Source organism: Tamandua tetradactyla, chromosome 5 (assembly GCF_023851605.1).
Source record: "Tamandua tetradactyla isolate mTamTet1 chromosome 5, mTamTet1.pri, whole genome shotgun sequence".
NCBI lineage: Eukaryota > Metazoa > Chordata > Mammalia > Pilosa > Myrmecophagidae > Tamandua > Tamandua tetradactyla.
The window spans coordinates 96,754,250-96,766,599 of record NC_135331.1 but is presented as its reverse complement, the minus strand read 5'-3'; the positions used below and the strand labels follow the sequence as shown (position 1 = coordinate 96,766,599).

The 12,350-nt window shown below is 44.0% G+C and overlaps 1 protein-coding gene across 7 annotated transcripts in view; it reads left to right on the top strand.

The window, feature by feature from the left end:
* Positions 1-12,350, top strand: part of KIF6 (kinesin family member 6) — a 454,503-nt gene that overhangs the window by 421,069 nt on the left and 21,084 nt on the right. The gene's annotated exons all lie outside the window — the stretch shown is intronic.

Here is a 12,350-nt window from a genome sequence, read left to right as displayed (position 1 = left end):
GAGACCTAGGTGTTCCTCGTGTCCCCTTCAGGCCATGGGGTGGAAGTGGGTGGGCTGGCCTGCACAGCTGGGGCCCAGGAATTTCACCCAATACAACTCAACCAAAGCAATTTCTATTTCTCTTATTGCCATTAAGCTTCTGTTTGAAGAAAGGATTCTGCACCTTCCTTCAGACCTTGTGACCCTGTCTGAAATATTTTCAAAGACAAATAGCATGAGCTTCCCGTTCTCAGAATTATCTCCACTTCCTCGGGGCTCCTAGAGAACTCTGCATATACCTCTATGATAGAATGCAGCATATTGCATGGTAATTATTTATTTCTTATCCATTTTTCCATCTTATATCCCCAATACCAAGCACAGTGCTTGGCACAGAGTAGGCCCTCAATGAAGGTTTGTTGAATAAGCCATTGAGATCTAAAGGGTTCACGTTTTTGCCTTAAAGATGTACCAGGAACCTGCTAAAGGGTAGTGTGTAGGTTCCAACAAATGAGGTGACTGGACCAAATGGAACCCCCAGTGCATTCCTGGCACGGTTCCTAACCCTTAGCTGGCATTCACTGGTTGCTCATTGAATGAACAAATGAGTCTCTAACTCTTCTCAGCATTCAAGTGCCACAGTTTTACCTCTTTGTAAACAGATTTGCAGACTTCCTTAAGACAATGAGGAAACACTCACAGCCTTAGTGAGGAAATATGAGTGGTTGAATGGATTAGCAGTGTTTTTATCCCTTCAGAAATTAGTGCTAAAAATGTTGAGCCCTTAGAATAAGGCAGAAGGTAAAGGAAGCCCTACCCCAAAGGTTGAAGTGTCACCTAAGTTGTTTCCTGATGAACTCAGGTAGCTCCGAAGACCAATGATGAAATCTCACCACCTAAGTCAATTCTAATCAATAGCTGTTTTCCCCCACATGTGAATATAGGACTTCAAACTTAACATGGAGGCTGGGAGTAAGAAGGAGTCCCCACATTTCTCTTCCCAGTTCCCAATTGCCAAACTCCAGACACTTTGAGTAGTTCTAGACTCACTTATCAGCCATTCTGGAGAAAATAAGAGGCTCTGTGTGTCAGCCCTGGTGCCAGTCTTGAACTGTAGCTGTGATTTAGTAAAAAGAAAACTCACCTTGCAATCAGGAGCCCCTGATTGTCTCTACCATTTGCTAGCCATGTGGTCTTCATCTGTTAGCTTTTCTGAATTTCCCTCATCCATAAGAGAAGAAGAAATTCTGCAGAGCTAGTTTGAGTGTCAAATGAGATGTACATATGATGTGGCTGAAATCAGAGTAGAAGCTCAGCAAATTGACATGGAATCTGACTCTGAGTGCAATGAATTAAGTGAACCAAATGCCCAGACAGGGGCATGGGTTCCTCCCTGGCCACCACATCAATTGGCATAGCTGATAGTCTCCAGCAACATTTCTCTAACTGCATTTGCTCACAAGTACCATTAATCACTCCTTTGCAAAAATTATCTCAGGCCCCAGGAAGGGGTTATCTATTCCTTTGAATAGGAGGCACTTGCTTATTGATGATCATAAATGTGCGGAAACCATTTGTGCTGCTTTGAATGAATTAGGCCTTTGACCAAACATATGGGAGACAAAATTCTAGCCCTTGACTTCACCTGCTAGACTAGTGAGTAGCCCCTCTGTTTGTCTTCTCTTTCCCCAATTACATTTGTGCTTGGCAAACATTAGCCCAGGAAATGGTGTTGTCATTTCCTAGGAGCAACTTTTCATGGAACTGGTTAGGTTCTTCCCAAAGAAATTGATGGAGATTTTGGAGATGACCTACCAACAGGAACCCAGTGTTATCAGTGCACATAAATAAATGGCAGGTGCTGTGCTTCTAAACAACCATGAAAAAAATTTAAGTGGTGTTTTGAAAAACTAATGTTTATTTGGGGAGCCATGAGGGAGCTGTTGAAAGGATCCAGGGGTCCATCTGGCATATATAGATGTAAGAACCAATACTTCAGGACAGAACTGTGGGCAGGTGACACCCAGAAAGGAGTGCAGGGCAGGTTCCATTTTTTAAAAAGAGAGAAAAAGAAAAGAGAAGCAGAGAGAAGTGAACTTTGTATTTAAAGTCTCTGAACAACACTTTGGGATAAATTTGGCAATATCTAGTAAAACAATTCCATGCCTAGGAACATGGCATCACATTTGTGCCCAAAGAAATGTTCATCACAGCATTGTTTTTGTTCTTTTGGGGTGTGCATGGTCTGGGAATTGAACCTGGGTCTCCCACATGGAAAGGAGGCATTCTAACCACTGAACTACCTGTGCACCCAGCATTGTTTTTAATCATAGCAAACAGTCAAACAAACAAAAATGAAAGCAGGACACAGCCCAAAGGTGCCCCAGTAGGGAAGTGGATAAATACACTATGATATTTATATAATGTAATACAGAGAATTGTAAATGAATAAACTAGATTTACATGTAGCAATATGAATAATCTCAAAAATCAAAGTGGTGACTGAAAGAAAATCGCTTGAAAATATATATGGAATGACACTTTATGTAAATTCTAAAAATCTGGTACTCTATTCAGGGAAGATTTTTATATTTTATTGTAAAAAAATAACAAATACATAAGGATACATGAAACAGGTATGTGCATTTCTAACAAATATTTACAGAACAGAGGGGACACCTATCTATGTTCTTAGGTCAAGAAATGGCTGAGTAATGTTTAAGGACACTAAATCTATAGAGTGAGAACATAAAATCACGCAGGGAAGTTTGTGCACCACAACCAGGAAAGTGCTGTTTGCAAGGAGAGAATTTAATGGGAGGGATTGGGGAGGGCACACAGACGGCTTCCACTACCTTTGTAATGTTCTGTTTAAAAAAAAAAAAAACTGAAGAAACTCTGGCAAACTATTTAGATTTTTCAAAATTTGAAGGTGGTACATGGGCATTATTTACATCGTTGTCTGAGCTCTTCTGTGTTTGAAATGGTTTATGGTAATTTCCAGAGCTCTGTGATGGGTTAGATTATAAGGATTCAACGATCAGTGAAAAATTACTGTTTTAGTGAAATCATTTTAATAGCAGAAGTGGAAGTAAAAAGTGAATCCTAGTGTGATTCTGATTAATCTTAATTCTTCTCACTACTATTATGTCAGGATCATTTTACTTAAAGCTGAAAACAGAAAACATACCAACTTCTCTAGGTGCATAGGATTTTCCCATAGTGACTTGAGAGCTGCCAATGGAACAATATAGGAGAAGAGATTGCAAAGGCTACTTTTTGGTTGCTCACCCATTGTCTCTTTAAATTCCAACAGTAGGGATAGTTCCTTCCCTTCCTGTGGATGGAAACTGAACCTCGCTATGACTCATTTGGTCATTAATTAATTACCACATGTTTGGTCTTTGTGTTTTAACTGCAACCTCAAGACTTCAAATTTCATTTGAAGTAATTCTCTCCCTTCTCCCAGCTAAGGCCAGCTGTCAGAAGGAAAGGGTTATGGGCAGTTGCTTCTCTCTTTCTAACTCACTTCCTGCCTCAGCTTGCTAAGCTCAGTTTCCGAAAGAAGGGGTTGGAAGGAAGAAGGAAAGGAGGAAAGGCAATTGGTAAAGATCGCACTTGGCACTTGGCAGTGTTGTCACATGTCTGTGTGCTCTCCAGGCCTGACAGATGTTCAGAGCTGACTCCCATGTGGAGTCCTTCTGTGGGCTCCTGGGGAGCCCTTGACCTGAGGGAATACACTTTTGTATTGTGACAGCTGCTTACCTCCTTGGAGCTGTATCAGTCAGGGTACTGGCAGGAAGCTGATGGCAGTACTTGAACTAGGTATTGTGAAGAGCATAGAATAAAGGGCCTGTTTATAGAGGTTGAGCAGTGTGTAGAAAACACAAAGAAGAGTTCAATAGATCAGAGCTAGTAACAGCAAGGCAGCCAGCATGGCCAGGCAGCCAGCATGGCCACCCCTAGACCTGAGAGGACAGGAGGAGTGAGCAGTTACTAGAACTTGAAGGAAAAAGGCTTGTGTGAAAAGGCTCTGGCCAGCTGTAGATGCAGATAGGTCATGGCACCCTACAGAGAGGTTCTGGGAGAGGAAATGCCCCATCTTCATTCTCTCCTTCCCACCTCCAATCACTTGTTCCCCATTGCCTGAGCCCAGCAGGAAAGCAGAGGGAAAGGGAGCCCATTGATACACAAATCAGCTTCCCAGGGCACTCATCAAAGTGGAGGAGGGTAGAGGAGGTTGGAGGGTGGATTTGGAGGGGCAAAGGGAAGACATCCATCATGCAGCCTCCAAGCATCCTCCAGGTTTCTTTATGCTAAGGTCCCATTGCTCCTCTCTGTGACCCTTTTAAAGAGCTCCTAAGTCTTTAGTGTACTGAGGAGGATCTAAGCGATGTCCTTGGGTCCCACTCATACTGGCCCATGGGAGCCACGAGTGCACATCTCTGCCCAGCTCCACAATAGGGACATCATCATGCAAGCATTTATACCCCAAAAATGGGCAAACATTACGAATTGGGGCTTTTCTTTTTCTAGTGCTCCACTGATCTAAAATGACCCTGATCTGACTCATCCGGCTGGTAACCATGTCAGGTTCATGAAGATGCTTTGGCTTAGGAGAATGTTCTTAGCAGACCATCAGCCTATTTCCTACCCTCTGGATTCTTGGAATGGAAATCAGATCTTCGTCCCCCCACACACAACCCAGCAGACATACAAATTCACTAGGATCCTTTTCAAGCTTTCTGCATGGTCACTTTCAAGCCCCTTTCATTGGCTTTGTGGTAGGTGGAAGCACCTCCACATACCTGCCCCCAATGAGGGGGATAAACAGGGCTTAAGGCAAACTGCTAGCTCTCTCTAAAGAAATTATCTTGAAAAATTTCTTTTGGCCCCTCCTAACATCGATGTGGGTATTTTGGTTGTCTAATCAGCTGTTGACATTTTACTTTGTTGCTGGTTCTACTGTGTGGTCTATCTCAGGACTCACTTTTGACTCTAATTTCTGATAAATTATTGCCAAAGGAACAGATGGATTTTCAAAGTGCCAGATAAGCTTTCTAACTTGTGCTGGGTATTGTAAAGAAAAAGAGACAGTGTTATCAAAGATCCTCTACTCAAGTCTTAAAAATTCTGAAATTTACCTCATATGCCAGGCAGAAAGAATCCATCAACAGCACTAACCATCATCATTAGAAATTTTTCTAGGAAGAAAGCCCTGTCTCCTCTTGCAGACATGAGAAAAACTGCCTTCCTCCAAAAAAGTTACATGTGGCCAAAGAACACTCCAGACTGCCTGAGTTCAGCATGATGAAGATGTAATTAGGTTCTAGGGATGCCAGAGCTCCTTCTCATGTCTCACTGAAAAACCACTGAAATGGGCATGGGCCCACCACTAGTGAGTGAGGCTAAAGTGCTTGAGGTAGAATTCCAAGGGACTTGGGGCTTTAAGAGAAACCCCTGAGCTCAGAGGAATGAAAAAATTGCAGTCAGCTAGAAAGTAGGCAGGAGCAGCACCTGGAGGGATGGTTGGGAGGGACAGATGCTGTGGGCCTGGACTAGAGAACAGTCTTGCAGGCTAGATGCAGAGGTTGCCATGCCAGGCTCTGAGTGGCTGTGATGAGATAAATGTTGACTGCAAACCAAAAGATGGATCAGGGATTCCAGGAGGAAGGACTGCAGAGTGAAATGAGAAAGAGAGAGCTCCCATTTGAACTAGAAAGAACAGAAGGGGCCTTTAAAGTGAATCTGTGCCAGGCTAGAGCAACAAATGCAAGTTAGAAATGTCTTTTCTATGAATTACCCCGTGGGTCTCCTTTATATTGCATGCAGGTCCACACAGACCTCTCTAAACATTGACCCTCTGACTGCTTCCAGAGGGAACCCAGTGGGGGCGGAGGAACAAATGCCAAAGGAGAGAGGCCAATGCCTCAAGGACATGATCTTGAGTGGAGAAGCCCAGAGTAACAACAAGGGAAATTAGTCATGCAGGAAGCGAGGGTAGACGGCCTCCCAGCCGACAGATGGAAAGTTTCTCCTCTTAGAGAACACATGCCCTGCCTGCGGGGTGGGGGAGGTAGAAGCAGTGACAGCAAGGCCTACGCTCATGTGCCCAAGAAATTATCAGTTGCAGCCATGTGTCCGCACAGTTATTCATCACACCCCTGAGGCTGAGCATGCCAGGGCGACCAAGGAGTTACACAGTCAACACCAAGATGGATGGTGGCACTGAGCACCCGTCAGAATGTGATTACTCCAACTGACAATAAATTTGAGCCATAAAACAGGAAATGGTCTGATTGGGAAGTCAGAATCCTTGCCTCTGAGCTGCTGACCATTGTGGTAATTGAGCCACTGACATCATCAATCTCCGTAAGAATAGATACGTTGACTTCTCAAACAAGGTAAGGCTGAGTGATCTAAGGTTCTATGAGATAGTTTCACCCTAAGGAGGCCCAGAGTGGATGTTCAGCAAATGAATCATTAGTTGGACGTCTGAGGCGACCAGCAGGATGCCTCCCAGGTTCCAAAAGTCTTGTCTGCCATGGTAGAGCCACATAACTCACTGCCTCCTCCCACACAAGGCACAGGCCATGCCCCGCCATGCCAGACCTCAAAGCCTTTGCATTATAGAAGCCCTGTAGTCTTTGGTGCATGGTTGGAAATTTCAACACTGCCTTCCTTAGGATAGATAATGCAAGGTCAAGGAGACAGAATAGGCTGGCTCTGGGGATTCTGCTGGCTGAATTTGGAGAGTGACACAACTCAAATCCTGGTGCAGACTCCAATGGGTAACAACAGCTCCTCACACCCAGCAGGCGAATTGCAAATGCCAGGCAGGAGCAGAGGTGCATGGTGTGATTTCAGTTAGTAAAGGGCAACCTTCACAGGCCAACACTTGAGGAAGAGCCTGAGGTTTTTTGTCAGCCCCGGTTGCAGATATGAAAGGTATTCATGGAAAAGAGCATCACATTTTAAAATGAAGGGCACATCAATACTGGTTCAGTGATCTAGCCTCTGGCTTCCTTCATCACTGGAATCACTTACAAAGGAGAAAATACCAACTTTGAGGTCAGACTGAGCTGGGTTCCCACCCAGCTCCACTTATGAGCAGTGTGGTCCTGGGCAGGTACTTCACTTGTCAGAGCCTAGCTCCCCGTTTGTAATGAGGGTTGTGAAGATTATGTAAGATAATGCATATGAAGTACCTGAACCACAAGCAGGTATGTGGTGGAAATTGTTATTTCAATTGTATTGAGCACCTTCACGGCCCAAATGCAGGTAGCTCCAGCCCAAAAAAAGGGCCTGTCTTCCTTGCTCCCAACCCTGGAGTCCCAAAAGTCTGGAAGGAATGTGCTGGATCCTGCATTCTCAATAACTCCTCCACAGAGTGCTTGCTTCTAAATCAGGGTCAAAGCCTTAGGCAGTGTTTCTTAACAAGAAATGAGCATCAGAAGCACCAAGAGACCCTACCTAGCAGATGTTGATATGGTAGGTCTAGAGTAGGGCCAAGTTCTGCCTCTGCTTTCACAGACTCCTTAAGTGATGCTGATGTGCACCCCCAGGTGAAAACCATTGAACCAAAGAAATGAGGTTCTGCACATTTCTGATATGGATGACTGTGTATGAGAGGTTTCCAAAGTTTTTTGTTTGTTTGTTTGTTTCTTGAGAGGACAATATGGGCAAAGTGTTGGGAAGTGGGAAGAAAAGAAATAGAGATCTTTTCAGTGTCCCTGAAATCATGCCAGGTGATTTCAAGAGCCCACATCTTGGCTGGCCTTCCCAGCAAGAGTTCCCTCTTGTTCCAGCCCTGCTAGTTCCCAAACATCTGAAACTTTGGGAATAAAGCAAACCATGCTTCCCCCTGGCTTGAAGCTTCAGTCACTGTTTGACTCTTCCCCGAGTGACATTCAAGTCTGCCACCACTGAAATGAAGCACTATTTTCTTGCTTTTGTATTACTTTGGAGCCAGCTGTCCCCAGATTAATAGTATAACTCCTAGGCCACTCAGGGCTATAACCCCTGTGCTCCTGCCCCAGCAAGAATCCAGGCCTGAAAAGGGCTCCCTCTGACACCTGTAAAGTGATGTGCATCCCAGTGGAGATGGAGCCCTACAAAGTCCAAATGCCCTTAAGTTTCCCCTTCTCCCTCTGCTCTTGTTCAGTCGCTTTTGTTTGGTTCACTTTGAGTTCCCAGCCTCTATTTCTATTCAGAGGGGACCGATAAACCAAGACTCAGAAAGCATTAGAAGCAGCCAGGGGCTGTCTCCTGGCAGGGTTACAATGCATTTCACTAAGCAAGCATCACCTTTGGCAATGGACCCGCTTGGTTGTCATGACAACACAGAAGGCTTGTGTCTTGGGGGTATGCTGTGCCCTCATTCTGGCTGCCCAAGGTCCCTTGCCCCAGCTTTCTTTCCCAAATCCTTTCAACAGCTTTACAACACATTGGCGCCACCTCTAGTCTTCACTTTGGAGTAGCTTTGTCTTGATCAGAAAAGAACAACTTGGCTTAGTTATCAAAGGGATAAATCACACCATTCCTGTCCTCAAAACCCCCCAGTCTCAATTCTCTCAAAGCTGCAAGGCCTACCATGACCTACAAGTTATTGCATGACCTGGCCTCAACTTCCTCACTGATCTTAGTTTCCAGGCACACCAGCCTACTCACTATTCCCCGATGCACTAAGCAGGCCCCCACCTCAGGCCCTTTGCACTTACTATTCTCTTCCTCTCATACACTCTGACCCCTAATGTCTGCATGCTTGATCCCTCATTTCATCAGGCCTCTGCTCAAATACCCCCTTCCTCAGAGAGGCCTCCTCCAACCACCCTACCTCATATGGCAATACTTTCTTTTTATCCAGGTTTCTCTCTCCTCATAGCACCTTTCACCTCCTGGCATTATATGAAAGACTCAATTTTTTGTTGGTTTAATGTCTGCCTTCCCTACTAGGATGCTTCTGGAACAGGGATGGGCTTATAGTGGACACTCAATAAACACTCATTAATTAAGTGAGCAAATGATGAGACCAGGATCCAAAGCCTGGCTCTGCTAATTGGTAGCTTTGTGGCATTGCGAAAGTCACCAAGCTCCCTGAGCCTTGGGCTCCTTGTCTGTAAAGTGAAGGTGATAATAACGGCTGAGTAGAGTGGTAAGAATAAATGAGGAGGACACAGAGTACCCCACAAGTGGTACCCGAGATTATCTTCGCACTCTCCGTCAGAGTCTTCAGAATGTTCTCACACACTTCCAGGCACCTGTAACTCTGTGATCTGCCAAAAGCCCTGCAAGACACCCAAAGAAAAGGCCCCCCAGCAACAGGGCAAGGGTGAGAGCCTCGCTCCTATGAAAGGACTCTGCACTCAGTGGAAAACCACAGCTTTTATGCAGAAGTAAAGCCTCAGTCTTCCTCCTGCCTCTTTCTGCTCGTGGAGCCCTGAGGGACTGCCTCCAGTGGGGCGGATGAGGTGCTCAACATGGGTGCACCCAGCAGCCTCCTGTTCGCTGGCCCCCAGTGACCTCTCAGGTGCCCAGTGACCTCTCAGGTGACAAGCCACCGAGCAGGGACTTCACTGCATTGCTGAGGGGCTCCCTGGAGTGGGGTCAAAAGGTGTTAAAAAGAGGAAGGAAACTGAGGAGTTTTGTTTTTTTAAAGGCTAGAAGATATATTTGCCCATCTATGATCCTTTTAGGAGAGAAAATATTGTGTATATTTAAAGTTTTATCATTATCAATCGGATGTTACGGTACCTCCTTCAGTTTACCAAATCTTTTTTTTTTTTCTTGTATGCTCTGTGGCGGGGTCACATTTCATTATTTTTCCATGTAAATATCCCGTTACTGCAGCACCCTTTGTTGAATTTTTATTTGTTTTGTTTTTTTTGTTTGTTTTGCGTCTTTGTTTTTTTTTGGGAAGTGCATGGACTGGGAATTGAACCCGAGTCTCCCACATGGCAGGCGAGAATTCTACCATGAAACTACCCTTGCACCCTCCCCCCCCAAATCTGTCACTTTTAAAAGAGACAGGGGCAACAAACATGTAGAGCACTGACTGTGCATGGAGTCCAAACACAGCACTGAGGAAAAGAGCAGATGAATCCTGTCCCTGCCCTCAGGGGGCTCCTGGTGTCTTTGATTTGTGAGGATTATAATAAACAGATGAGTACCCTGGCTTGTAAAGGTCAATACGATGCATGTGACAGGATAGGACAGTGTAGCCTTCCCTTGTCAGATGAAGTTTGCTCCATCGGTTACCAAGTGACACTATGGTAGCAGATGCCCAAAAGGTAATGTTGCCAGACAAAGGTAGTGAATTCTTGCCTGAGGTGCAATGACCAATTCCTGAGACACCAGGGTTTCAAAGAGAGAAACAGTTTATCACTAGGCATGAAGTAGGAGATCAGATGGCGTGTCAGCCCCAAAATTTGTCTCCATGAACTGCAGTAACTTTGATCATTTCATAGTATGAAAAGGTGGGCAGGTTTTAGATAATGAGACAGTGGTTCTAGGTGATGTAATTAAAGATAATCTAATTATTGAACATGTGCAAATTGTTTACATGCTTAGTCACAGAACATATGTAAGAAAACGGTGGCCTTAATATGATGATGGGTGTGGTTTTTTAGTACTATAGTGAGACATAGGTGACTTATGGGTTAAAGTCCAAAAGCTACTGCACATATCGAACAGGCCCATTTTGGTTAGATCCAGCTTTGGTAATGAAGGTAACTTTGGAGTCAGGATGGGCTAGTTCTGGACTGACTCAGGGCCCTTCATTAATAAACATTGAATGTATTTAGTGATCATAAGAAGCTCAAGTCGAAAAACTGGATAGATGAGTACAAATGAGGGTTAGTCACAAGCTTTTTACAATCACAAGGGCACAAGATAAAATCTATACAATCTTCAAGATCAGGGCAACTAAATTATAGTGGATAAAATGGGTACAAATGAGCGTTCATAACAGGGCTTTCCAATCTCAAGGGCACAAGATAAAGGCCATACAATCATTATCAGAGATCAAGGCAGCTGGATCACAGTTCAGAGATTTCAGGTACTTCCTTCTGTTTACTCTAATATACCAGAAAGCAAAAAGGAATATGTATATAACGATTCTGTAATCATAATCGTCCCTTACACCCTAAATTCTCGTTTACAGTACGGTCAGAATCTGATCCAGTGAACACATTTATCAGTGAGATACACGACGACATAAAAGACACAGCTAATGGATTATCAAGGAAGTCAAAGGGGAAAGAATAAGGGTGTAACAGAGTAAAACCCCTCAGCAGGCTAGACCCCCAGTAAAGACAAAGTGTTGCATTTAGAATCAAAAAGATAATCGCACTGAAATCGGATGCTTTTTGAGCACCACCATATGAAAAATATGGAAGTGTTTAAAGTGACCAAAAACTTGATAGGGGCCAACCATGATAACATTGCTGAAAACAAAAGCAGTGTTTGGGAAACTGCCTGGTATGAAAATTGATCTCTTTGGGTGCACGGGTGGTTCAGTGGTAGAATGCTCACCTTCCATGCAGAAGACCTGGGTTCAATTCCTGGACCATGCACCCCCCACCACCACCAAAAAAAAAAAAAAAGAGAGAGAGAATTCTTTGGAAACAGAAAAAAAATTGGTTCAAATCCCTGCTCTGCTACTTATTGGCTGTGTGGTCTTGGGTTATCCACAGTCCTATCAGAGCCTCAGACTCTAATTGAAATCAGATGGTGATGCCTTCCCTGCAGGGTTATTTTGAGAATTAGCAATAAGGTCAGTAGAGGACCTCGCCCAGTACCTGGCAGAACTTGGCAAAACCTGGCATAAGGGAGACATTAAATAGATGGCGTTGTTAGCACCTCCCTTGCTATCCATAAATAGGGTTTATATTTTTTAAAGTTAATATGAGTCCTTCTCTACTGTATCCCTCTCAGACTTCTCTAGAGTATTGTATCCAGTTCTAGGGTTTATATTTAAGATAAATTAGAAAGTAATCACATCACTGAGACCTCAGATGAGAGAATTGGGCAGAGTTAGGCTGAGAATAAAGCTCCAGAAACATATAGTATTTTTGTTCTTATTAAAATATTTAAAGGGCCATCAGATCATAAAGGAGGACATGTTAGACTCTCTAAAAGAGCCACAGTAGAGGGAAATAGAATTTAATGGGGCAGGCCCAGTCTCAGCTCAAAGTAAGTTTAAGGAAAAAGAACTACCCACAATGAAATGTGCTCTCTGCCTTGTAACAATACTGGAATATGATGGAACAATACTTCCATCACTGGAAGTATTTGAGCAGACACCATATAAACATCTGTCAGAAATGTTATCAAAATAATTTCTGGACCCAAGGTCTTAAAGTGAAACAAAC